Genomic DNA, 6,012 nt, shown 5'->3' with positions numbered 1-6,012 from the left:
TGCACGGCCACTAGAAATGAGACCCGATCCGTGCCAGGCTCGTCAATAACGGCTCTGCGTGGCTCGGTTCTCCGTACCCGCAGATCAAGATTCACGCAACTCGGGCTACCTATTATTATAATCTGCGTTCATCCTTTCAATTGAGCAGTAAAGCCTGGATAATTGCGGATAAATGGATGATTTTTTAGATACTTTGAGATTAATTCTATTTTTCGTGCAAAGGCTCCAACCCTTCTGTCAACGCTTAGCTGACATTGCTGAACTTTGAGAACCTTCAAACAGTTGTGTGTCAAACAACCGCTCTCACTCACTTCCCTCCCCCACTTTCACTCTTCCTTTCGCAACGACTAGGTTGCCATCTAAGCCCTGTCGAGACACTGCTTTGAGAGGTGACCAGTGTCGTTCTCCAGTTATACGCGCCTGGTGATGTGTGTGTAATTGGGTTGTTTTTTATGGAGCTCATAAATAACCTGTCGTCACTCCAAGACTCAACAAGTCGAGTCCCATTCTCAACCTCTTGTCCCATCCCACGCTGGCCTCGCACACGTCATGTCTCATCACACCTTGTGCCCGCTTTCGCGCGCTGTCTTGTAAAGAGCAGAACATCACAATTCGGTATTTATATAAAAAACAATAAAGATATCCGGCATTCTCTCGTAAAAAAATGTTCTTTACCGCCATCCTCCAGGGTCTTAGTGCATGCATTTTTAATGGTAGAAATTTTTTTACTGTTAAAACTAAATCCAGAGTGCACTAAAATAGAACACTGTGCTAAAAATAGTGCGCCTGTGGCTTGCCGAATATAAAAATAACAGCAGTCTGGGTCCCACTGTCGTGGAATGGGTTAGACACCCCCTATGGAGTCAAAGGTCAAGGGTTTGATTTTCAGCTGAAGCTTTATGATATTCATATTTACGAGGGCTAACATGTGTGATATATACATAATACGTGACGGTATTGTGTTAAATACGAAATAATGGTTTCAATGCAACAAATATAAAAGCACTTCATTAAAACGCATTGGAACAGTGATGATTTAAACATTAAATAGGGGGGCATTTAACCCACGATTGCAGTTGCTTCCATCAACCGCTCTTCTTTCCATCATCATCATCATCAGCCATCTTCAATCCATTGCTGGATGAAGGCCTCCTCCAACTGCCACTATTTCTCGTGATCCATGCGAAGGAATAATCCACCCAGCACCTTGTACACCATGAGCCGATTTCATCGCTCCATCTCCTTGGTGGTCGGACCACCCTTAGATCCATTCAATTTCCTGGCTGCCACTGCCATTGGTCTTTGCAATTGGCCATCATCGAGAACTATGTCCTGCCCAAGCCCAATTAGTTTTCTTTAAAAAAAAAACACGAGTTATCTTTCTCACTTGTGTATGTTCTCTAATCCGTAATATATTCTTTACTGAGAAATACACGACAGTATTTGCTTCTCATTAACATGAGATGTACGGCTTCAATAAGCACAAACACATCCATCACGTGCGTTGTGAGCCTTTTGTTTTTAACTCTTACAGAATTGCAAAACAGGTCACGAAGGAGAATGTATCGTGACCATGCGAGTCAGGATTGTGAAATGGATTAAACAGAAGCCTGCTCTGATTAAATCTGATATTAACAGGTTCCATGCTCGAATCAGACACATCGCGTGAATAAACTGCACAATGTATATATATTTACACCACGGTGAAACATTTGCTCTAATTTGATCACTTATATCCCAATTATGCGAATGAAATGTAGATAACGAGTCCACACATTTGTAATCAAAACATGTACAACATAGGGCAGTGGTCCACAGTTACTCAGCATCTTTAGGGATTTTTTTCCCATAATCTACCGCTCTACAAATAGGGATCAATTTCTGCAGGAGCGGCCCAGAGCTGACATCATGAAAATATTATTTTTTTATTTCTGGGCCCACCAAGAAAATGTGCCATGAGAAATTAAGCCTCGATTTTTAATCGAGCGTGACAATCGAGTTATTTTCTCTGCACCCGATCTGCTCGACGAATACTCAGAGGAGGCCTTGGCAAAAAGTGTAGCTTGTATTTTTAATGTTTTAATTTTGTTCTTTCATGCATACTCTAATTGGTGTAGTTATAAAATCTGGCTTTATCTCACGTGGCAGCTTGAGATTTAAACCCATGACCTCAGTGCTGCTGGCTGGCAATTGTGGAATTAAACGACTTAACCACCCACTCACATCGTCTCGGATGCATTTTTACTCTGCTACTAAAAACCCATATCTCATGTCTTCTGCGCCATGGCCACAATTGCCTCTGTATATTGTGTGCACCGTATGATATTTAGACTCTTTTTATTGTGGGTAGTGGGCCTCAACGTGGTCCACCTGAATATATGACCATACGGATACTACCAGCAAACAAGCATTCTCCAGCAACGTGAGTGGTTCTGGTGAATGCAGAATCAACCAATCATTGACGAGTCCTGATGGTGAATGTTTTTTGTTTTCACTTGGATATTTATTGGCAAAAAATATTTTGATGGTTTCAGACGAATGTGGAATGTCTTATTCGCTCTGTCAGTGCTTCTAAATCAGAGGGACCACGGTAATGATTTTACAGATGATCCAAATGTAACAAAACTATCATCCCCAAACAAACGTTCACTGCCTTGTCATTCGTACTGCCTTGAAACATCATCATTACCAGCCATGATCTACCCACTGCACGCTGTCCACGTCCATCACAGTCGTGCGATGCCGCACTCCATCGTGTGCTCCTCCAACCAGGTCATAAACGAACCAATGCCACCTAAAGCCCTCCCATCACCAAACCATCTCCGATGGCCAAGGCGCCCCACGCGCTGCCCAGTAGAGCCGCGATCTCACCGCGAGCTAGGGATGCACACCACCACGCTGAGCCGCAATGCGCTTCTCATATCACTGCCATTTCAGATGCCCTAGAGGAGGAACGTACTTTGGAAATTGATAAAGAATCCATGCGTATATGTACGAATTTTCCTCCTCGTTTAAACTCACTTCGCGTGAACTCTTCCGGTGATAATTGTGTACATTTTGACAGGAAGGAGCAAACAGGAACATAAGCAAATGTATATAAACACCCCCGACGCTCATATCGTGTGAAGGTTAGTTATCTGGTTTCACCATCCTCAAGGCTTGTGAACAATGACTGCATTAAGTGCGTAAAGGCATGCTTTAAAATTATTATCTGAAATCAATAGCCAAGCAGCTACAACATTGAGCAACAAGCTAAAGGTACAGCCCTGCAGTTTCTTTCTCGGGCCACTGCTGCCAAAAGGGGTCTCTCCACTCGACGGAACGCTGGAAGAGATGGGAGTGCCGCCCGCCACCCACCCCGCCTCGCGACCCACTGTGGTGCAAGCCGTGGGTCTACTGCTGGGCTGGGGAGGAGGCGGTGGGGTTTGCCGGGGTGCGGGTTGAGAGATGTGCACCTACATGTGCATGTGACACGCATTGGCTTGGACAAAAACAACCCCCACTCACGCACGCGCGAAGGTAGCGATATACACACACACACGCACTCCTACAACGCACTTGGGCAAATGGATGTGCATGCGAGTGGCACATGCAAGTTGATACAAAGACAAAGCTCACCCGTATAGCCTTGACAAACTAAGGCCACGTGGCCTTTAACACACACACACACGCACGTGTACGCTCACACACACGCGTACTCTCTCACACACAAGCACACTCACACACGCGTACTCTCTCACACACACACAAGCGAGCACACCGAGACATGGCCTAGTTGCAGGAATCTTCAATTAAGCGTGGATTAATGCTCTCATGATTGATAGATTACAAGAGTTATCGTACGAGGTAGTCATTAAGAGGATGGTTGCTGTTACAGACACACTAAATTACAGCAAAATTTGTAATTTACTGGTAGTTGAAAAGCCATGGAGAAAATGTGCTCGACATAATTACATTATAATCATTCATTTTCTGCGGCTTCATTTTGACGGCAGAAACCAAAACAGTCCCCACCCTCCCCTCCCCCCCCCAAAGTCTTAACGTCAGCCTGGGCAATTTCCCCACCAGCTACTGGAAATCATTTGGGGGCGTTTTGAATGGGCCATGAATATAATTCATCCAGCAGCGCCCGTTGTGTAGCGGTCAGCAAAGTCAATTTGCTGCTCAGAGGTCGCCGATTTGATCTCCCGTTGCGGCAGTGAAACCGACGGTGCAGGCGGCTTGCATCCTGCCCCCTCTGCCCACCCAGCGTTCGATATGGGTGGCGTGACCGCGGTCGTTCCCTGCCACCTTTGTATCTCCGTTGCTGACGTTCACGCAACAAAGGCAGCCACTCATTCCCCCACATAGGTGGTTGGCGAGCGCCGATGCAATGGGCGGTGTGGCCAGAAACCACGCCTGGCCAGCCTTTGTCCCCTCGGCGCTGAAGTTTACACATTGCACCAGGAACTCATTTAAGGCTGAACTGACCTAGGGGGGAGGGGAGAGTGGCGGAGTGCCCAGTTCAGAAGTGTGCCACCGATGTTGACAGTGAGTAGGGAATCAAACTCAAGTCGCTGGGGTTGGGAGCGTCGCGAACTTGCTCGCGACTCCGTGACCCCGTGACCCCACGACCCCACAACCCCGCGACCCCACCACGACCCCGTGACCCCACGTGTCACCGTGACGGGGCGCTGCATTGGGCAGGCGTCAGAACCCCGCCGTTCTCACGCAAAGCCCGCAGCTGCTCGACACTCATGATGGTGGTGGTGGTTAACAGATACGTGGGGGGATTAGCCAAAAGGCTGGGTTCATGCGTCAATATTTTAGTGTGCGAGCTACTGCAGTAGTCGTAGTGCAGAACAAGAGAATGAAATGTTACCTCAACAGCCTTCCACACGGTTAGAGGACTGAAATGCCTCAAGCGAAATAAACAATTATTGTCTCCCCAACAAGAGAATATCATATCCTGTTTATTTAATATTTCCTGAACCCGGTAATGACGACTGCGAGTCTGTAACACCCAACAATTTGACTGACAACTGTACGTGTACGGAGTTGACTTGAAAGCACGAATGCATTGTAAGGCAAAGCGAAACCAGCGGCATTTTCAGCAACAAAGGCACACGCACACACGGGAAGGACGGGATCAGCATCAGCCATGATCAATCCACCGCTGAATGAAGGCCTTCCTTCCAACCATCATCCCCCCCCCCACCCAAACTGATGCCACCTCATGATGCAACAACCCCTCTCGCTCCTGCACAAGAGTTGACATCATCGCTCCATCTCCACGGTGGTCATCATGACTGTCACCCAATCTCGATCCGCTGCTGGCTCTCTCACCTCCGAGGGAGGGAACCTGCCTCAGCACATTTACTCTGAACAGTGGGAATCACGTCTCCGATGTGTGTGCGTTCCCTGCTCGGGTAAATGTGCAGTCCTACAAACGCTTGCTCACACAACTGCTGGCAGAAGGGCATCCCGCTTGGAGGGAGCGCGACTCGAGGAGATATTTGCCAACTCTGCTGCACCGGCCTATTGCCCCATTATGAAGTCGACATCCCCTTGGTTTTGAAATATCCACAGAGCTACTTTTAAAATGTGGAGCAAAACTCCCCCGGCAGGATGTGTTTCCAGGCAGCAATGTGACGTGTTTCTAGGCAGCATTGAGAGGGCATAGCAGACGAATTAACACGGACAAAACAAAACGGGAGCCCGGGCCCACTTGCTACTCAGACTCCCGTCGGGCTGTGTGCATCCGCCTGCTCTGGGTGCTCGCGAAGCGAGACCCTGGTACACGGCGCTTGATTGGGTCTTGGGAGTGTCCCCGGGCTGACCGTGATGAACGGCAGGAAGAGGGCGGCTTGTCAGAGAAACCTCCGTAGAGGTAGGACCTATGCCACAACGATTTCGTCATATTGGTTCATCTGGCTTGCCATTTCCTCCTATCGAAACACGTGTGTGCACGTCCGCCGCGCAAAGTTTATTTGCCAGAACCAAATGTATGGCTTCGTCTCCCACTGAAACAAC

This window comes from Lethenteron reissneri, chromosome 11 (genome assembly GCF_015708825.2).
Source record: "Lethenteron reissneri isolate LAM-NWPU_2019-01 chromosome 11, ASM1570882v1, whole genome shotgun sequence".
In the NCBI taxonomy this organism is placed as follows: Eukaryota; Metazoa; Chordata; class Hyperoartia; order Petromyzontiformes; family Petromyzontidae; genus Lethenteron; species Lethenteron reissneri.
This window is presented reverse-complemented; position numbering follows the sequence as displayed.